Consider the following 23493-nt stretch of genomic DNA (forward strand, 5'->3'; position numbering starts at 1 on the left):
TGTATTCCGTGACGAACATGCAAACTCTGTTTAGGCCTCTAGTGAAAGAACGAGGCTTGATTATTTGGAACCATGTGGGAGGCCACAGAGAGCAGGTATGTCAGAGTCCTTTATGTATATATACATCAAGGGAATTGTTAACACAGATGTATATTCAATTCACATCTTTTTCCAGAAGACCTACCCAAACGCATATTGTAAGAAACCATACGAGTACATTAGATTGTCCGTCTATGGGTTTACTCTGTATTCCTCGTGCGCCTTTCACCCCAGGCTTTGAATTACTCGGGGGCATATTATCAAGAAACTGAGTTAAAATGATCGCCGCTTTAGCGGCAGAAAACTGCCGCTAACGGGGCGGTAATGGGCTTGATAATAGCCCTTGAGAGTTCCAATAGAAGCCCGTGTTTTGGTGTGAACATGGAATTGACTTCTATTGGAATTCTCAAGGTCATATTATCAAGCCCATTATCGCAGCTTTAGCGGCAGTTTTCTGACGCTAAAGCGGCGATAATTTAAACTCCGAGCTTGATAATATACCCTTAACCAGCATTTCACGAGGTCATTCATGTTTTGCTTCAGTGGTGACACCCCTGCACGGGAAGGGAGTTACTGGAAGATGCGAAGAGTAACGTGGGCTCCCAGATGAAGCTGTGCCGCCCAGAGCACGTGCCCCCCGCCCTCGGAGGGCTGTAAATACCCGCTATCACCGTGTGACCTTGATAAGCCACACACGGCGAAGGTGACTGTGAAGGAGAAAGGGAGAAGTGCCCGGAGCCTGCGCCACTTAGCGCTCTTATCAGCCGGGCCCAGCTCGCCAGCGCTGTGGAAAGTGGACCCAGTTACACAAACACAGCGGGGGCAAGAATGTTTCCGCGCGCCTCGAGCCGAGATAGCGCCTCCCCTGCCGGAGACAGAGAAGCCGTGGGGAGCAGAGTCTCGTCTGCCGCCCTCAGAAGGGCAGCAGACGAGACAGGGTACCAGGCAAAACTATCGGGACTTACCTCAAGGTACCAGGCAAAACTACCGGGACTTACCTCAAGGTTCCAGGCAAGACTACCGGGACTTACCTCAAGGTACCAGGCAAAACTACCAGGACTTACCTCAAGGTACCAGGCAAGACCAACGGGACTTACCTCAGGGTACCAGGCAAAACTAACAGGACTTACCTCAGGGTACCAGGCAAAGCAACCGGGACTTACCGGGCGGCCCTCTGGGGCACCGCTAATGTGGCGCTGCACCTCAGTGCACCTGGCAAAAGTACTGGGACTTACCTCGCAGTCCTCACTGCAAAAATATCGAGACTTATCTCAGGGTGCTAGGCAAGACTACCGGGACTTATCACAGGGTACCAGGCAAAACTACCGGGACTTATCACAGGGTACCAGGCACAACTAACGGGACTTATCACAGGTTACCACGCAAAACTACTGGGACTTATCACAGGGTACCAGGCAAAACTACTGGGACTTATCACAGGGTACCAAGTAAAACAACCAGGACTTATCTCAGGGTACCAGGCACAACTGACAGGACTTATCACAGGGTAACAGGCAAAACTACCGGGACTTATCTCAGGGTACCAGGCACAACTAACAGGACTTATCTCAGGGTACGAGGCAAAACTACCCGGACTTATCTCAGGGTGCCAGGCAAAACTACAGGGACTTACCTCAAGGTACCAGGCAAAACTACTGGGACTTACCTCAAGGTACCAGGCAAAACTACCAGGACTTACCTCAAGATACCAGGCAAGACCAACGGGACTTACCTCAGGGTACCAGGCAAAATGAACAGGACTTACCTCAGGGTACCAGGCAAAACTACCGGGACTTACCTCAAGGTACCAGGCAAAACTACCGGGACTTACCTCAAGGTACCAGGCAAGACTACCGGACTTACCTCAAGGAACCAGGCAAAACTACCGGGACTTACCTCAAGGTACCAGGCAAAACTACCGGGACTTACCTCAAGGTACCAGGCAAGACTACCAGGACTTACCTCAAGGTACCAGGCAAAACTACCGGGACTTACCTCAAGGTACCAGGCAAAACTAACGGGACTTACCTCAAGGTACCAGGCAAAACTACTGGGACTTACCTCAATGTACCAGGTAAGACTAACGGGACTACCTCAAGGTACCAGGCACAACTAACAGGACTTACCTTAAGGTACCAGGCAAGACTAACGGGACTTACCTCAAGGTACCAGGCAAAACTAGCAGGACTTACCTCAGGGTACCAGGCAAAACTAACGGGACTTACCTCAAGGTACCAGGCAAAACTAACAGGACTTACCTCACAACACACCTGCAAAGCCGCGGGGCAGATTACAGCACACCCCCATTCAGAAGTGTTTTAAATATTGAAGTGATATCCAATAATTGTCAAAAGCACAAAATAGACTATTTTTATTCATTTCCCCCTTGATATATTTAAAGTGTATTACTTTTGTGCAGTAACCGCCTTGTTTTTCTGGTACTGAACAGCAGCCAACACGCGTGTCGTCCTTTAAGTTGGACTCTGACAAAGCTGTAAAGTGTAAACAAGCAACAGGGAATACTTTATTTAAAAAATATATATATATATATATATGGCATGTATTTACACGTATACATCATCTTCGTTCCCATCGTTATCACATGGTGTATCGAGAAATATCTACTCTTTCTCTCATTCGGTACAAAATATAAACAAGCACTGGCAAAGCCAATAGGTCTAGCCTATGAGACCCATAGGTGTTGCTAATGTTTCTTAGCTATATGTGACTGCTTTGTAGCACGGTTAAAAAAAAGTGAAGAAGTGTCCGCCCAACATTATCTGGGGCTGTACATTTTTCCAGCACACAAGCATGCACCTACAAAAGGACAGTGCCTTTTTTTCCAGTACAAGATGGATAGATACATAAAACATTAGTAGCGCAAAAGCACGTTTTAAAATCATAGCGTGGAAGTGCTTAAAAACAATTATGAGACAGTTAAGCGGGTAGCGGAAGGGGGTGGGTTGTCTCAAGAAACATGGCGGACTAAGGTGAGAGACAACAGCAGCGTAGAAGAAGCAACATGGCTGTCAGGGAGACAAGCGACACGAGAAAGAACATGGGGCAAAGGGAGTAACACATGAGAGAGCACTGTGGCGTGCAAAGATGACAAGGAAGACATAATCCACGTCATGTGCATCAGTCTTAAATTAAAACATTTTAGATACAATCTATTACGTCCCTCCTTCAAATCATATGGCGTTCGGACATGCAGGCAGGCTGTTAAATTGTGTTTTAACCCCACTAAAACAAAATTAAACTGTCGGGTCGTAAAGTTTTTTGAATTAGTAGAAAAAAGACACAAAAGCACACTGGGAATGTACCAAAAAAAAACCAGACATTTGATGACCTCAAAACATTTTATGGACAATTATGAACTGAGATTAAGTAAACTAGTAAAACTGAGGAAATTGCGCATAACACATTTTTAACAATTTTTAGCAACGTTTTATTGTTTTGTAAAGATTTTAATTAATCATGTACAAATAAACAAAATACTTACTTACTTACTTACTCACTGTGGCGTGCAGGGGGAAGAAGCACACAGGTGAGATAGAGAAACATACGTTTGAGTGGGGGAGAGGAGCACATAGATAAAACAGATCTAGTAGAAATGGGGGGAGGACATAAGGGAGACAGCTGGAAAACACATGTATACTCATGGAGTGCTTAAATAAAAACAAGTTATTCCCTAAATGTGGGCGGAGGAAGCACAGAAGCCATTCAATCAACGAGGCGGTAAAGGGGCTAGATTCCATGGGAGGGACACACCCAATATGGACAGACTGAAACAAGGAAAGGCATCCAATAGAAAGCAAGCATTGAGAGTAATAGTACGGGTTACCAATGGTAAGCTAAGGGTGGGCCTCAAGCCCTTTTATCTTCTTGAAGCCCACAATATGTCTTTCCCAACCACCGACTAAAAGTAGTTTTGGGCCCTGTAGTCAGATGAATCATCCAGCATGTTTCAGTCTCCTATAGGGCCATTGTTGGACCAGATGAGCGGAGGTTTGTGCCTGGTGCGCAGTTTCCTGCACGTCCAGGACCTTTGTCCCAGTACACTCTACGCACATTGCAAAGTATTCTGTGCTTCAGCTTGGATTCCGCAGGAAGCCAGCAAAGAGCGTTCAAGGACTGGCTCCGTGTGATTATGTCACTGTAGGTGCAGGCACAGTTTTGACTGCCTGCACTTATACTGTCTGTTCGTACCTCAGAGTGGGCCCAGATACCTGCTGAACTATCTCAGAGGGCACCTGGCAAAGCACCAGGTACATACCTCAGAGAATACATCTGGAACAGTACCACAGACACACTTTGTGTGGACCCTGCAAAAGTGCTCAGATTAACCTGAGAGGGCACCCATGAACTACTGGGACGCACCTCAAATGACACTCAGCAGAACGAAAAGAACTTACTTGACAGGATACTTCAGAACCAATGCACCAGTCCAACAGCACCATTTATCATTTACGGCACAGTGCACACAGCAGCCAAATTGGGACATACCCGAGAAGCACACAGCACAACTACTGAGACTTACCTCAGACCACACCCGGAGAAACTGCTGGATTAACCTTGCTTGTTGTCGAGGGCACTGCGTTGAATTGGCTCAGGAGCTACCTGACCGACCACGCATCCTGTACCTATCCCCCCTGGCCAAAATAATCAAAGCTTACGGCTTTGATACAGAGTCATATGTTGACAACACCCAATTATTAATCACCCTTGGCCCAGAACCTACCTCTACGAAACTCAAATTTAAACAATGAATGACAGACATTAAGGATTGGATAACCACCAATCACCTCCAACTTAATGCCGGAAAAACTGAGATCTTACTCTTTGGAAAGGCCCAACAGCTGTGGACCAACGACTGGTTGCCCTCCACTTTAGGGACCTGCCCTCCACCTAAAAAGGCAGCACACAATCTTGGTGTGATACTAGACACCAAACTTTCAATGTCTGACCACGTCAATCAGGTAGTAGGCACATGCTATGGGCTATTGCATAGTCTGAGAAAAATCTTTAAATGGATACCACTCTCCTAACATATGCCATTAGTGCAGGGATTAATCATCAGCTGCCTAGACTATGGCAACGCCTTGTGGCATCCATTAATGAAGCACATCTAACAAAACTTCAGGTCCTACAGAATACTGCTGCCAGACTAGTCCTTAAACCCCTCCCCCCAGTTTGCCCTCTGCCCCCAGTCTGAAGTCCCTCCACTTGCAGCCCATTAAAAAACAGATAAAATATGCTGTCTCGTACATAACACCCTAAACCGAAAGGGACCTCACTACCTTGCGCAGAAACTAATCACGTATCAACCCCAAAGAACCCTCCGCTCAGCCAGCAAACATTTCCTAACCATACCAAAGACCCGCACCGTGAAATATGGCAGCAGATCATTCTCCAAAATTGCCCCCACAATCTGGAACACACTGCCCATACACCTCAGAACAGAAAGCGATCATAAGAAATACCGTAGGTCCCGCAAAACCCTATTATTCTAACTCCCCTCACCCTCACCTCGTCCGCTCAGTTACTTACTGTGATCGCTAGTATCAATGTTATGAGACCTAAGGGTGATATATGCGCTTAACAAATGTCAAATAACAATAACAAATGAAGCCGCATCTACTATCTATGCCGTACATTAAAGGACACCCGCCCCAACAACACTACTGGGGCTTACCCTGACAGTACACTCTGTCTGGGAATTACCTGAGAGTACACTCTGTCTGGGAATTATCTGAGAGTACACTCTGTCTGGGAATTACCTGAGAGCACAGTCTGTCTGTGACTTATCTGAGATTAAACTCGGTCTGGGATTTACCCGAGAGTACACTCAGTCTGGGAATTATCTGAGTTCACACTCAGCCTGGGACATACCTGAGAGTACACTCAGTCAGGGACTTATCTGAGAGTTAACGCAGGCTAGGACTTACCAGAGAGTTCACTCAGTCACTTCTGCACCCCTGCCATCTTGGACTTACCCGAAAGTACACTCAGCCTGGGACCTACAGGAGAGTACACTCCATCACTTCTGCACCAGTACCGCCTGGGGCATATCTGGAAGTACACTCTGTCTGGGACATATCTGAGAGTACCCTCTGTCTGGGAATTACATGAGAGCACACTCTGGGACTTATCTGAGAGTGAACTCGGTCTGGGACATACCTGAGAGTATACTCAGTCTGGGACTTACCTGCGAGTACACTCAGTCTGGGACTTATGAGACTTATGTTGGAATTGAAAATGTTATTGCCCCCTTGCTCATGCTCTATACCGGGTTAAGTTAGCATTCATGGTGCAATTTTATTAGCAGGCACCATTCTGCTCTATGATTGAAGCTAAGCTCCTGCCTCATTTTGCATGCCTCAGCAGAAAACTGTTTCCATGCATCTTTGCTCATGTTTCTTCACGGCTGATTTCAGCTGCACTAATGAATGTACTCTCAATTGTCGCATACCTTAGCTGTTAGATAGGCTAATTCCAATCTTCACTCCAACGGCAAGAAGGGGTGAAATGGCCTTGAAGTCAAGATAACATGTCCCCGGTCCCAGGACTGCAGCTCATCCTTCTGTGCTTCATTAGTGTGTTTGTGCCTGGACTGGAATTTTTCAGTCTGGGTGGGTTCTTAGGGGTTTAGAATTATATAATATCTTGTGTTATTTTGGGGGAGTCAGTCCCTCAGCAGCTATCTCGCGAGGCTGATCAGACTGGACTCTGCTGCAGTGCAATTACTAATAAATAATTTGGTTTGTATTCTCTAATGCTTCACTGACTTCATTTCTTGGAAGGCTAAGAGGTGGTCGCAAGTGACCAGGGTGGTCCAATTCGGGTCACTTCCCAGGTGGCGCCCAAACAGGGACCTACCAGGTGGCCCATCCTTGCCCGCAAACAGGTGTGGAGAACGGGGCTGTGTCAGGCCAGATAGGCAGATCGAGGATCCACACAAGACAGAGCTTAGTTCTTGCAGCTGCCCTGCCTGTCTGATTGGGCAGTGCCTCACCCAGCGGTCATCCTGGCTGGGCCCTGAAAGGCGAAACCCTTGGATCTGATCATTTGGTCCTAAAAGTCGGTAGTAGAGAATAACTTTATTCGACCTGTGTGTATCAGGTGGGTCTGTCTTGATTCTTGGTGAATATGGCGCCATTTTGAATAATCTTGGGTGTGGTCTGAAGACCATTTCGTGGCTTGCTTGAGCTTGGTAGGTCTGTTGGCCGGTTAGTCTGGAACTTACATGGCAGTACACTCAGTCTGGACCTTACCTGAGAGTAAACTACTGTACCAGTACCATCTGGGATTTACCAGAGAGCAAACTCCAGTGGATGGAGGATAATAACATTCTTTCAGACCTGCAGGCTGGGTTTAGGTCGGGTACTGGGACCATCGAGCAAACCTTCAGACTGATGCTCCTGTATTGGAAAGTGGTCATCTTGGGTAAAGGCAGCTTATATCTCGCCTTTATTGATCTACGCACAGCGTTCGATCTTGTCCCCCGGAGCCACTTGTGGAAGGTTCTGCTCGATTTGGGAATGCCCATTTATCTTTTATCTTTGGTGATCAAGCTCCATTCGGGGAACTTTGCCCGGGTGAGGTGGGGTAAGCAGGGTGAGAAGACAGCTAAAATACCGGTAAATAGGGGTGTCCGCCAGGGGTGTGTGCTCGCCCCCACTCTGTTCTCGTTGAACGTGAACGGAGTGGTGGAACATCTTCTGGAAAATCCGTCCGACTCACCATCTCTGCCCTGCAGGAGAGTTCCCACCCTACTCTTTGCCGATGACACCCTGCTCATTTCTAAGTCGCCTATGGGATTACAAATTCTCCTTGACAACTTTCAACTCTTTTGCGAGAAAAGGGGCCTTCAAATTAATACAGATAAAACCAAATATTTGATCCTCAATCCTCCGAAAAAGCCTGGGAAACCACCATTATTAAATCGGGTACACTTGGAAAGGGTCAAAGAATTTGATTATTTGGGCATTCGTTTATCCGACACCATGAGGTGGTCAACACACCTCCAAAAGATGTTGCTGAGCCATAAAAGGGTAGTAGGGGCTCTTCTTAAAGAGCAGCACTCATCTTCCTTTAAACCTATAGGTCCTGTATTGGACATTTATTCAGCCAGAGTGGTTAGTGGGGCCCTGTACGGCGCTGAGCTATGGGGTTTGGAGAATGTTGACCAGTTAGCATGCTCAGACTACAAATTTTTGAAAGATTTACTTTCCCTCCCTTACAGTACCTCAACCGTACCACTATTTTTGGATTTGGGATGTCGCCCCATCAAGGACCAGGCAAGGCTGCGCCCTCTGCTTCTCTGGGCTCACCTCTGGAGAGTCCCAGAACTTTCTAGTTATGCAGATGGTCTCAGGGAGATATTAGAACTGCCTGGATGGTCAAAGATTGGGTGGCTGCGGGATGTAAAATTCCTGCTTGGGGAGTTAGGGCTTTGGGAGTCATAGTATTCTAGGACTGCCCCGCCCAAATCTACCCTGAAGAGGATTTATTGGGACTGGTTGTCGGGGAAGAAAATCTCAAACCCCGATCTTTGTAGATCCTCAAGGGACTTTATCTTGGTAAAGCATGTGTTTTCTCGGGAACCCTATCTCGATGTAATATTAAAATCTAGAGACAGGGCCCTGTTTATTAATTTTAGATTGGGTATTTTACCAGTGAGAGAATTGACATCGACCTGGAAAATCCCGGTGCAAACCATTTCCACTTGTGCCTTTTGCCCCCAGAGGACTGAGTCGGTTCCTCATTTACTTTTTGAATGTCCTGCTTATAAAGCCCCTAGAACTAGATGGCTAAAGCCTATTTGCAGGGGTTTGGGTACGATGCATTGTATGGTAGCCCTGAGAATTTTAAAACACAACACTAGGCCCTTATTTGTGTGTGGCATTGCCACATTTTTAAGATGGGCCTGGGTGATCAGATCAAGAAGGCTTAAATTAATTATTTAATCTGAGTTATTAATTGCGTCTGTTTTAGCTAATTTATAAATGTTATCTTTTTTATGGAAATCTTAAAGAATGTACTGTTTTGAACCTTTTTATATGTATGTACTGCTTTTTAAGATTTGATTATCAAAATAAAGCCCTTTTGACTGACTGACTGATAGAGAGCAAACAGGCAAACAGACATTCTAGCTTAGAGCACCCAGCAAAACTACTGGAACCTACCACAAGCACCAGGCCCCAAAAAACTGGTGACCTCAATTTACACCACTGCCCAGGCCCAGTAATGTGATTTACCTAAAAGTACATCAAGCCTTATCAACACTAATGGGACCCAAGTCACAGGCCCAATACTGTGACTTACTGCAGCGCATACTCAGGATCTCTGAGACTTACCTGAGTGCAAAATATAGTAAAATATATTTTGAGTAAACTCAGCACTACTGCTATTTCTTACCTCAGTCACAGACACCTCGTGGGGCAGACTGTCCTTTAGGGTCAGTCATAGGGCACACCAGATTTTCCATCATTGGCTTGCCACCCTTTTATTTACACCCAACTTTAAATGCAATCCTGAGTAGTACTGAATAAGGTACTATAGGCCAGATGTAGGTAAATGTCATTTACCGATTCCAAAATACCAAATTTTACCGATTCAGTATTTTAGAATCGGTAGATGCTATGTGGAAAAAAAATTGGTACGTATTACAGAATCGGTACGATTCGGTATTTACTGAATCAGTATTTACTGATTTGGTAATTCCCATTCATTCCTATGGGCCTGGAGGCCCAAAGGAATGAATGTGAATTACCGAATCTGTAAATACCTATTCAGTAAAATAGGGAAACATTCAAGGGTGGCAGGGTGTCATATTGACACCCTGTTTCACCCCTGAATAGTGATTGTATACATATGTGGCACACATACGTGCCCTAAGGGCATGTATGTCTGCCACATGGCGCTGTTGAAAATGCACAGAATTGCATTTTCGAAGGTATTCGGTATTTACCACCAACTAATAGTTGGTGGTAAATAACGAATCCTTAGAGCACATAAGCACTCTTAAAAGTGCTTACTACATGCCATTTACCGATTCGGTAAATACCGAATAGGTAAATAATGATTTGGTAAATACAGAATCGGTAAATACCGATTCGGTATTTACCGAATCATCCCCTACATCTGAAATGGCTGAATACCGGTCGGTAAGCGTGAAATTTACACAATTTCCTGTTTACCGACCGGTAATGGGCCACCTACATCGGGCCCTGTATTGATATTTGTTTCTTTATTTTAGACATTCCAATCTTATAATATATTAAGACCCATGGCAACTTCCATAAGTTGCCTTAAAGCAATTATCATGGCATTCCAATCTTATAACATAATACGACCCATGACAACTTCCATAAGTTGCGATAAGGCAATTACAAGGGCATTCCAATCTTATAACATATTATGACACATGACAATTTCTATAAGTTGTGATGAGGCAATTATCTTGACTTTCCAATCTTATAACATATTATGACACCTGCCAATTTCCATAAGCTGCGATAAGTCAATTATTATGACATTCCAATCTTACGGCACAACAACTTCAAGAGAACAGTTCCATCTTCGTAAAATTGCCTAAATATTCACACCTATTTACAGTTTCTGATTGCATGATGTGTTACACAACACTCAGGTTCCTTTCTAATATCATTCTAACAACACCACACTGTTGAAACCACCTGTATGCCTGGGGGGTGGTCCTCCACCTCTGCCTAACGAAAAACAGAAGTCGAATACTGACAACTTTTTTGTTGATGCTACTAGCAACCAAGTAGGTGAAAATCTTGGTGATCTTGGAAAAGAGCTTTGAACCTAATAGGAGACGGTATGGAGCCAATGGAGAGATGCCAAATGGAAGAAAATATGAGAGCTACATGGGAGATGGAAGATAGCTCATACTGTTGCATACTGGATACGTCAAGGCAAGCCAGTATAACAAGCATCTGCAATGCAATAGGTCTCTCATTTACATGAGTTTGAGCTATTGGCATTGTAAATGACAATGCCTTTTATTTATGTTTTGGTTTTTAAAACATAAAAAAGGCAGTTTCTCATTTACAATGCGAATAGCTTAAATTCTCGCAAATTCTCGCAAATGCAAGACGTCTTGCATTTCAAATGCTTGAATGCATTGTCCTCTTCTGTCTCCTATGGCCTCTGAAGAGCTCCCTGTTTGCTACGAGTTAAATAAATAAGCCGGTGGTCACAGCTGCGCACAAGAGACCCCCCTGCTCTCCTGCTGTAAGAGAAATTCATTAAACAAAATAGTGCTTACAGTCTAAAGAAGATGTACCGTGTAACAACCGAAGTAAAAGGGCCAGTCCTCATGGGAAGTTACATATGAAGACAAGGAGGTACTAAGGAGGGACTAATAGGCCCAATAATAAATCAGAAGCCAGCATTAACGAAGGATAATGACACAAGCAAATTACAAATATGGGCGGAGAGTGGGCAGGGCTTTAAGTACATAGTCCAATACAGCATGCCTTGCAGAGTAGAGCAAGCACTGCCCAGGCGCGACCTAAAAATGAGGTTCGACCCAGATTCAAGGAGTTACAGTGGTCAACGCAGGAGAGAATAAACCCCTGAACATCTGATCTGAGGTGAAAGTGAGTGCTGACGATCAAAGGTGAAACTGCAATTTATCACTGAAGTGGACGTAGAAAGTACAGGAAAAGGATCTTCAGGCCACCATTTAGGAGTCCATACAGGAAGAGAGGTACAGACATTAAAGATTTCAGTTTTGTCAAGATTGATTTTCAAGGAATTTGCATGCATCCAGTGGACCTCCTGTAAGACGTCAAATAAGACAGGAGCGAAATTATGTCACAGCCACAACTAGGTGGATTAAAATCATTAAGTTCGAAAGAATGAATCAACTAGGCTAATGGAGTAACATATATGTTAACATCGACTCAAGACCTAACCTTTGGGGGACTCCAGTGAAGTCGGGAGAGGTTATGAGACAAACTAAGTGAATCAATCAATCAGTAGATTTGCAGAGCGCTTCGTGTCACCCTTAATGGTATCTAGGCGCTGAGTTGTGGTTACAGATTGGCATCTGCCAGTCAGATGTTAAATGTCCCAAACCAATGCATGGCCCTGCACTCCCACTGAAGGAATATGAAATTGTTGTAAAACAAAGATGATAGAGTTGATATAACCAGTGTCGGAGTGTCCCTGTGATAAACCATAAGTCTTAGGTCATCTAAAATGGCAATCAGTGCTTATTCTGTACTTTGCAATTACTGGAAAACTGATTGATTAGGGTCTTAGCAATTTTTGGTTGCCAGAAAATTAGTAACATGACTATTGATATTGCTTTCTAAAATTTTGGTAGAAATTTGGAGAAGAGAAACAGAACAACTGTTACTAAAAATTGTTGGGCTGGTGGTAGTTTCTTTTTAGCAAGGGAACAACATGAGCATTCTTCCATTTCACATGAACAGTTGTACTGAATATAGAAGCATTGCAGAACTCTTGAAAAGTCTGTCCAATTGTATTGGAAATGTTATGGTTAACATGCACTAGAGAGGGACCGAGGGGTGAACCAAATGTAAAAGAAACTCTCTAGTTCACTGTGGAATCTAAGGATGACAAAGAAAAAATAGAAAGACAGGATTCATTCTGACTAGCCAGACTCAACAAAGGAGTGGGCAAGGGAGAGCGATGCTGCAAATTATGGAACTTTTGTCCTAGAAAAAAACTATATTTTCGCAATGCAATTTAGAAGGATATATATATATATATATATATATATATATATATATATATATATATATATATATATATATATTCTTTTAATTTATGTTTATTAATTCATTAACAGTGAAATCATAGCACAGTAGTACACCGTTTCTAAAATGTACAGTATTGATCCCCAGAGTACAGTTGGACACAGGTGTTACAGGCAGCGACGGCTCGTGGAGGGAGTTACGGTGGGGCAGGAGGGTGGGGAGGGGGAGGGGCATGGTGGAGGTTGCTAAAACCCGGCATATGGATAATTGCAGGTAAGTAAACAATTTAATTAATAAAACGAATTTCGTAGCTCGCACTGCATTGCATTTTGCGATGCAAGGCGCACTACGAAATTCGTTTTATTAATTAAATTGTTTACTTACCTGCAATTATCCCTATGCCGGTTTTTAGCAACCTCCACCCTGCCCCTCCCCCTCCCCACCCTCCTGCCCCACCGTAACTCCCTCCACGAGCCGTCGCTGGTTACAGGCACAACATCATCAAAGCTTGTTCCTTTTACATAATCCAGTCCTTTTTTGTCCTTTTCCGGCATTATTCTTTTCCACATTATTCATCCTCTGAGACCTCCCCATCCAGATCACCCGGTGGGTCACATATATCCCCTCTGAATTTGTTCCACTTCCCCCAGACTTTATTCCATTTCCGGGGACACCCACTATTGACGAACACCGTTCTTTCAACAACCATGGCCTCGTCCATGTCTTTTCACCATTGGGCCAGTGTCGGTATTTCGGATGAGCTCCATTTGTGTGCAATATTACGTTTGACGAACATAATCCCCAACGTGGCCCAATCCTGCGCCTGATGAGTCAGCTCGTTTGGCTCCCAAACATTCAGCAAACAACATCTGGGTTCCGGTACTAGCGAGACTTTCTCTGTTTGGGAAATAGTTCTCATCACTTTTACCCAGAATTCCATAATTTTAGGGCATTGCCATATGGTGTGAAAGAAGGTACCCTTGTCCCCACAGTGGCGCATGCAGTACGGTTGTGATGTGTTTCCGATCTTGTGTAGGGTATATCTGGTGTAGTATGATCGGTGTAGTATTTTTAGCTGCACCAGTCTGAGTGGTGACGATATACCAATCAAACGTGGGGAAGTCAGCGCATCCTGCCAGTCAGTCTCGTCAAAGTCACCCACGCCCATTTTTCCCTAGGGGGTCTGGTAGATTATTGACCAATTTACGGTAAGTAAAAGATGTCGCTTTCTTAAACATACAGTCTGTCAACACTCTGTGCTCTAGAGGAGATGCCTCCAGGATATCTGTGCCTGATGGTAGCGCTTTTTCCAGTGCGTGTTTTATCTTAAGATATCTAAACTTTTCGGAGGAGGCCAATTTGTAGGTCCGCTGCAGACCCTCAAACGTGATAACATCCCCTTTACTCCACATATCCCCTACTGTAGAGATGCCTATATCATCCCACCTATCAAAGCCCCTGCTATTTCTGAGTTCACCCAGTCTCTTTATGTCCCACAGAGGTGTCATTTGAGTTAGAACTCCCTGCCATCAAAGTTTGGTTTGCGCTTTGTGGAGATTGTGTGCTTCACAGGCCCCACCAGTGTTGCGGACCTCCCCCGTTCGTACAGGGCAGTCAGCATACCATTCGTTCCCAGTGCTGTTCTGTCCGCCTTATACGCAGGGTCTGTCTGTGGAGCATGGATCCATTGGTTGATGACTTTCAACTGTGCCGCCCAGTAGTATAACTGTATATCAGGGAGCGCAATACCACCATCGTACCATCCCGAATTAATTTAGATCGCGCTATGCGCGCCGGTTTATTTCCCCACAACAAGCTTGAGACCTGGGCTGCGATCGCCTTAAAATAGCTCACAGGGACTGTAAATGGTGTGTTTTCTAGCACATATAAAAATCTAGGGAGGGCCATCATTTTGTAAAGTGCTGCCTTACCTAGTAGCGTTAACGGTAGGGTTCCCCAGTGCGTTGCATCTCTTTTCAGGCAGTCTAGGGGGGGTTGGAGATTGCGTCTAAAAAACTCAGCAGGGTCGGTTGATATACATATACCCAAGTATTTAAAGAACGTGACAGAGATTTGAAGTGGGCAGTCTGAGGGGAGCTGCGGCGGAGGACCATGCAGGACATATAGGACTGACTTGGACCAATTTGGAAGGTTATATATTTACATATAAATAAGCATATAAGGCAGCAGTACATGATATGTAATTTATTTGCACTGTGTGTCTAAATTAGGAGTGATCAGAGCTTGCTGAGTTTTGCTCTGCGAAATTCCACTCTGCAAGATTATGTGGATTTCTGCGAGCGTGCGGAATTTGATACATTTCGCTGCTTGTGCTGATTTTTAGCACAGAGAGCTTTCTCCACACTGTAAAATCAGCACGAACCACACCATGCAGCATGCCATAGTTCCCGGACCCCCTAAGATGCTCCCGCCCCCATGAAAACCCCACAAATCAATACTTGATACCATACCTGTGTGTACAAACTTCCATGTTTTTATCACCATCACACAAAAACATGACAAATTGAAATTACTTATTTACATATTGCACAAATCCATATTCACACTTTTAATATTGGCAGTCATAGAAAATCAGCCTAACCAACTGACTTACTTATCTAGAAGACACTCAATCGCTCCAGCACCAAGGGGCCCTCAGGCTTGCAACCGCCAACTGAGAACCACGCAAGGCGCAATCCACCTGTGTCCTTGAGAGGTGAGCCACAGCCCTCGGGTCCTTGTCCACCATTTTAGGGCCCACCCCTCTACCACCAGGCTAACAAGGAGGATCGTAGGGAATAACCAAGGGCCACTGCCCCATACCCAAGCTTGCGACCTGGCGCCCTTACCCCCCAGGTGGTGTCCCCTTTCTCTCTGCGGAGAGCTTACTGTCTTTCCCCCTCAGTGCTGGCCTAGGGAGTATGTAGGAGGACTCCCGTTAACAATGTGAGTCAATCTTCTGTGGCTTCTTTACCGCCTACACCTACCCAAATGCTTAATCTAAAGGACGTGTGGGTGGGAGATTCTGCGCTGATGATTGCGACTGGGGCCGGCGCGGGATAAAGAGAGAATGAAGACTTGAGTCCCCTAGCCATAAATAGGCTCCAGCTCCTCCCCCCTCCCAGTGCCGGTCCCAGCCGGAAGCGCATCATCATGTGACCCAAAAGGACTTGTCTACTCACCGGTTGCCAATCGGGCCACCCTGGCTTGCTAGGTGGGCGTGGCTGGAATCCCAGGTTGCCGGGCCCTAATGGCGCGCTCTTTGAATTACGCACTCTCCATAGAGCCCAGACCCCCTGGATGCTCCCACCCCCGCCCCCATGAGAACCCCACAAATCAATACTTGATACAATAACTGTGGGTACAAATGGCCATGTTTATTTTTAACACTATCACACATAAACATGACAAATTGAAATTACTTATTTACATATTGCACAAATCCAAATTCACACTTTTAATATTGGCAATCATAGACAATCAGCCTAATCGACTGATTTACTTATCTAGAAGACATTCTATCGCTCCAGCACCAAGGGGCCCTCCGGCTCGTATCACCCAACTGAGAACCACGCAAGGCGCAACCCACCTGCGTCCTTGAGAGGTGAGCCCCAGCCCTCTGGTCCTAGTCCACCATTTTAGGGTCCACCCTCTACCACCAGGCTGACAAGGAGGCTCATAGGGAATAACCAGGGGCCGCAGCCCCATGCCCGAGCTTGTGACCTGGGGCCCTTGCCCCCCAACCGGTAAACCCATTCTCTCTGCGGAGAGCTTACCGGCTATCCCCCTCAGTGCTGGCCTAGGGAGTATGTAGGAGGACCCCCCATTAACAATGTGAGTCAATCTTCTGTGGCCTCTTTACCGCCTACACCTACCCAAATGCTTAATTTAAGAGATGGGTGGGTGGGAGATTCTGCACTGATGACTGCGACTGGGGCAGGCGCGGGATAAAGAGAGAATGAAGACTTGAGTCCTCTAGCCAAAAATAGGCTCCAGCTCCTCACCCCTCCCAGTGCCGGTCCCAGCGCATCATCATGTGACCCGGAAGGACTTGTCTACTCGCCGGTTGCCATTCGGGCCACCCTGGCTTGCTAGGTGGGCATGGCTGGAATCCCAGGTTGCCGGGCCCTAATGGCGTGCTCTCTGAATTTCACGCTCTCCATAGAGCCCAGACCCCCTGGATGCACCCACCCCTGCCCCCATGAGAACCCCACAAATCAATACTTGATACAATAACTGTGGGTGCAAATGGCCATGTTTATTTTTAACACCATCACTCAGAAACATGACAAATTGAAATTACTTATTTACATATTGCACAAATGCAAATTCACACTTTTAATATTGGCAATCATAGACAATCAGCCTAACCGACTGATTTACTTATCTAGAAAACCTTCTATTGCTCCAGCACCAAGGGGCTCTCCGGCTCGCATCCCCCAACTGAGAACCAAGCAAGGCGCAACCCACCTGCATCCTTGAGAGGTGAGCCCCAGCCCTCTGGTCTGTAGGGAATAACCAAGGGCCGCTGCCCCATACCCTAGCTTGTGACCTGGCGTCCTTGCCCTCCAGCCGGTGTCCCCATTCTCTCCGCGGAGAGCTTACCGTCTCTCCCCCTCCTTGCTGGCCTAGGGAGTATATAGGAGGACTCCTGTTAACAATGTGAGTCAATCGTCTGTGGCCACTTTACCACCACGAGGGTGACCAGGGCCCACAGGTCCATCTCGTCCTCCCCACCACCGAACAAGTTCTGCACAAATTACCAGATGCTGTTGATTCAAACATCCGTCCCAATGTCTGCCAAATGTACGCCGTCGTGGTGAAACATCTGGTTGCCTCTGATCAGTCTGTGCGGTATGTGGCGCAAATGGACTGTCCAGTGCAGAGCTTGAGGCACCTTACTGACACGTTCAATGCTCTCGATCTTACTCTCGTGCCCCAAGTCTTCCGCAGAATCATGCATGACCAGGGGATCCGCGCCAGCAGGAATGTCAGTCCCAACCATGCGAATTCTGTCAGCAATGTCTCTCTGACTGCCTGCCACCCAAGATCCACTATGTCATTGCCGCCCAAATGTAGGATAATTAAATCTGAGGATGATGTCCCTTGTGTGCTCTCGTTTCGTTCACTAGCCGCCGCAGTTGCCCGATTGGCAGGCCCCCAGTGCCTCACCAATGGAACGACATCTCCTTCAAACCCACCGGTTTCGACACATGATGCTGCTGCAACAAGCATGCGTCAACCCATAGGAAAGAGTGTCCCAACACCCATATCACCTTAGAGGGCATACTGCAGCGGAAAGAGAAAGTGGGTTCATTAGAGTGGTCACGCCTGTGCATTCGTGTGTCATACTACAATAAGTCTGGCCGCACATAGCACTTGAAACATGAAGAACACCAGCTTCACTTCTTCCACTGATAGGCCTGCTCCCACTGCTAAAGTCGCTGCCCCAATTCTGAATGATTAACCGATGGGATCTAACCCCAAACTCATCAGGGAACTCCTGAACACCGCCCTGTATTGATATTTAGACAGGCACCCCTCTTGTTCATGTATGAACAGAGCTTGCTCTCTCCCTTGTGGGCGGATAGTCAAGTATGCTTCCATCTGGGCTATTGGGCACACTCGTGCTCTGAGTGCCGGACTGAGACTAATCATAAGTCCTTCGCCCAAAGGGTCTGACTTAGATCTACGCAATACAACCAACAGCCCTTCCTGAACTAACTTCATATGGTGCCACTGCAAACCGCCAGGATAATCTGTCTTGGAGGCCCCTACCAACTCGCCTAATCTAAAAGCTCCATGAAAGGCTAGAGTGAAAGCAGCTGCAAATAAGGTGCTCTCATAATCCAGATAGCATACTGTCTGCATGGCGCCCAGCATATCCCCCAACGTGTGCAGGTCTAGTGGCCTTCTGCAATTCTTCTTCACTTTCTCTAACCTGTCTAAGAATTAATTCCCCGGAGCCTGCACTCCTGCCAATTTTGCAAAGAAACCTACTGCTGCTATATGTGCCCTAGCATGTGAAACAGGCCTGCCTTGCTCCCTTAAAGCCTGCAAGAAATCACATATGGCTTCAGATGAAAAGAGGCCTGCTACCTCTGAGCGCTGCATGAAAAACATGTAAGCCTTAAAATGCTGCTGATAAGCCTTCCGGGTGCGCTCGCTCAACGAGGTCCCCACCAACCCCGCTAATAGGAGGCTCCAATCCTCCACAGAGCTGTCGGGAACACTGCCATCTGATCCTCTGCTTGTGGATGGTACCTCCGGAATTCCTACAACTTGGAGCGAGACAAAGCGTCAGCAGCCTGATTCTCTACACCTGGGATATGTGCCGCTCTGAACAGCAGATTCAGCTTCAAACATGCCAATACTAAATGTTTCAAAAGTCTCAGAACATGCGTACAGGTAGCCCCCTGTTTGTTAATAGCTTCCACTACAGCCATGTTGTCTGACCAAAAAACTACGGATTTATTCCTGAAGAAGTCGGCCCACACAGTAACCGCCACCACAATTGGAAATAATTCTAAGAAGGTCAATCCGCTCTCATGCCAAGCTGCCGGCCAATCGTCCCTGCACCAGTGCGGCCCTAACACTGCCCCAAAACCTACATTACCAGCTGAGACAGTGAGTAAACCTAAGGCCTCCCTGGTAACTGCCGGCTCTGGCCACACAACTTTACAGTTAAAATCTTTCAAGAAACTGCGCCACACTCTCTGGTCGTCCCTCACCCCAGACCGCAGTCTCACATGATGGTGCTTCTGAGTCAACCCAGCCATTGCTCTTGCAAGTGACCTCGAGACGGGGCCCCCCATCGGGATGATACGTAAGGCAAAATTCCACTGGCCCACCAATACCTGGAGTTGGAGTTTTGCTCCTGCCAATGCTGAATCAATCTCTTGGGAGAAGGCCTGCACTTTGTCCTCTGGTAACCTGCACTCTCCCACCACAGTGTCTATCTCGATCCCAAGAAAGACATGGATGTCGCAGGACCTACTGTTTTCCCGAGCCCCAATGGCACCCCAAATTCCTCAAACATGGAGACCAGTTCCCTCAAAGCCTGACCACATGTCCCAGACGCGGAGGGACCATGACCATGAAGCCAAGTAATGCACAATGTCAATGTGCCCTGTTCTGAAAGTAAACAACCAATGGAGCATGGAGCTAAACATCTCAAAATATTTACAGGACACAGCACATCCCATTTGCATACATTTGTCATAATAATACTGGTTATTCAGCTGGAAACTCAACAAGTGATAACCCTCAGGCTGCACAGGCATGAGCCGGAAGGCGGACTCAATGTCTGTTTTCGCCATGAAGGCACTGGGACCTAGGTCCAGCAGCTTCTGCAATGCTGTGTCAAAGGAAGAATATGTCACTGAGAATAATGATGGGTCTATGACATCCTTCACTGATGCCCCCTTAGGAGCAGATAGGTTATGTATCACCCTGAACTGGCCTGGATCCTTCTTAGGTACCACCCCTAATGATGAACAAACATAATAACATATTCTGGCCATTGGGGGGGGGGGGGGTATCGGTAGTGAAGGGACCGGCTTTCCGCCCCAAAGCGCTTTCCTTAATAACCTTTTGAGACACCACAGTGAAATGTGTGTGTGCAGACATTAAGTTATTGCAATGACCGACAGGTGTCACCCCCTGGGTGGCAATGCGAAAACCTGTAGAAAACCCCGGGTACAATATCTTGGCTGCATTCCTGTTGGGGCACTGATTCAGCCAATCCCAATCTCAACTTGCGTAGGCAACCTATTCTGGGGGCGCCTTGTGATCCCTACCTCTATCCTTCGATTTTTTGATGCATTTAAACTCAGGGTGGGATGGGTGACCACAGAATGCAGAGGAATGCTTAAACTTACACGATCCTGTTGGCCGAGTACATATTTTTCGGTTGAATGCCGAGCAGGTCCCTTTTTTCTCACCTGACCCCCCCTTGTGAAGTCTGAGAGGGCTGCTTCATTGGTGTTTTGTTGTTAATGCTCTCTAACCAAACATTCACCTCTGTCTGATCCCAACCCATGCCTGGGTCCTCTACCTTAGCCCATCTGAAATGCCTGTCGTAATCCAGCCATGCCGCCATACATTGTGTGTGCCTTAAGGATTTTATTAGCATAAAATATCAATGGTATCGCTAGCTAGGCCTTTTTTCAAGCATTACTGTTGTAAATACATTAAAACCAAACAGCCAATTCGTAATTTATTCCTCTACCCTTGGTTTCCTGTCTTTGAAAGAACCCTCTTTCCCATCCCTTTCTCTAGATTCCACTTCCCTCCTTTTTGGTCTGATTAAGGAGAATATATCTATGAATTCGCCCTTTTCCCTAATGTCCACATGAACATGCAAAGCCGATTTTCCTGGCTTGAACAACAGTGTATCCTGCCCCCAATGCCTTTCACCCCGGCTTTGGCACTCTTGCGTGTGTTCTCAACTGCCTTACCTGTTGCAGCCACTGTCGCTGCAGCAGATTGTACGGGGGCCACTTGACCCACCGCTGAAGAGGCTGTGCTCACGTTTTTATCCTGCGCCCTTGCCAAGAGACCTACTTGCCTACTAATTTCATTGACAGTGTTCCCTACAGCTGGTGGTGGTGCCCATGGCGCCACCGGTACCCCATTGCCCTGACTCCCTGATGCAGGTGCTGCCAATTGTGCTAGTGATGTTACTACTGAGGCTAATTTGCTAGCCATGTCCCTTGCGTTAACCCTGCTGGCCCCCCAGAATTACCTGAAGCGGCGGGAGCTACCTCCCCCAATGCATTACCCTGTGGTGCCACTCCCCCCTCCTAACCCACCCTGGGTCACTGGGGCTAGTACCATTGCAGGAGGGATGTATGTTGTTACAACGCATACTTTTACAACGCATACCTTTACAACGCATTTTTTACACCGCAACATCCATTACAACGCATTCCATTACAACGCATGCCATTACAACAAATTCTTTGAAACTACCTTTACAGCGCATTACACTACAACGCATACTACATTTACAACGCATACCATTACAACGCATACCATTACATTGTATGTATGGTAAGTATTGGATAGTGTAGGGGTAAAAAATAACTATTCTAACTCCAGGGGGGTGCAACAGTAGGGTAAGTGTTGGATAGTGTAGGGGTAAAAATTACTATTCTAACTCCAGGAGGAGCAACAGTAGGGTAAGTATTGGATAGTTTAGGGATGAAAATTACTTTTCTAACTCCAGGGGGTGCAACAGTAGGGTAAGTGTTGGATAGTGTAGGTATGCGTTTTAATGGTATGCGTTGTAATTACTGCATTGTAATGACATGCGTTGTAGTGGTATGCGTTGTAGTGACATGCGTTGTAATGGTTGCGTTGTAATGGCATGCGTTGTAATGGATGTTGCATTGTAAAAGTTTTGTTGTAAAGGTTGTGCGTTGTAAAAGCTGCGTTGTAAGTGTAGTTTCCCTTGCAGGAGCTGGGTCCTTCTGGGCACTCTGCCCTGTCTCCTCAGTTCGTGGCCCAACAGTTGTCACTGTGCCTGGGGGTTGGGGCGTGGGCGTTAATGCCTTCAATGCACCCCTAATCTCTGCTAACACTGCCCTTACATCACTTGCTCCACCACATTGGGTACTGCTTGCGCTGGCGTTGGACTGGGTGCTTCATTGGGTGCCCCGCGAGGTGCTTCATGAGACAGGAGCTGCTCCTCCAGTTCTCCTTCCCCATTTCTATCATTATTCCTCCTGCCCCCTCTCCCACTCTTACTCTTCTCTTTACTCGGGCAAGTCCTGGGCATCTTTTCCAGGGGAGGGAATGCTGCCCTGAGGAGACATTGGTTCTACGGGGCGATCTTACCCCTCCATGCCCTGATCACGCTCTGTGACCTGCCCCACAGCCTCATCTTTACTCCCTTCGTTCTGACTTAATTTGGCCAGGACAAGTTTTCACAACTGGGACAGGTCGGGGTCTCTGTCCTTCCTCTTTGGGTTACGCCCTTTGGCAGGCATTCTATTTTTTCTTGTGCAGGACTGTATGGGTGGATGCGTGTGTATATATGTGTGTTAGTGAGTGAATGCCTGCCTCACTAGTGTCTTTATGAGTAACTACATATGTTTTAATCTAGTATATGTGAGTATAGATGTATATAAGTGAGTATATGTGAGAGTGAGAGATTGAAAGACTTCCTGTTTAAATAAGTATGTGTTTCTATAAGTGATTGTTTAAGATGTATGTATGTATGTATATGTATGTATGTATAGGCATTTATATAGCGCACTACTTACCCGGAGGGTCCCAAGGCGCTTCGACCGCTGCGAAACCCTTCCTGGCTTCCCTGAGAGATGGTCCCTTAATGGGTATCTCCAGGGTGGGGCCAGGCATCCCCGGCGGTCTGGTGGGGCCGTTAGAGTATTTATGTGTACGTTTCCTTAGAAGTAATGTGCTAGTGTGTGTGTAGCTGTATATGCGAGTAAATGGATGTTCAATAGTTTATTTGCATGTGTGAGTATGTGTGTGAGTAACTTTTGGATGACTGTCCGTGTGTAACAGGATGTATATGTGTATCACTACATATGATGAGAGAGTATATCTATGAGTGACTATATAGAACTGTTTCTGAATGAGTGGATGTGTATATAGATGTTGGAATTACTGAATTGGTTGTTGTAACTGGTATGGGTATCTCCATTTTTTTGAAAATGTTAGTTCTATT

The sequence above is a fragment of the Lissotriton vulgaris genome, chromosome 4_1 (genome assembly GCF_964263255.1).
Source record: "Lissotriton vulgaris chromosome 4_1, aLisVul1.2, whole genome shotgun sequence".
Lineage (NCBI taxonomy): Eukaryota > Metazoa > Chordata > Amphibia > Caudata > Salamandridae > Lissotriton > Lissotriton vulgaris.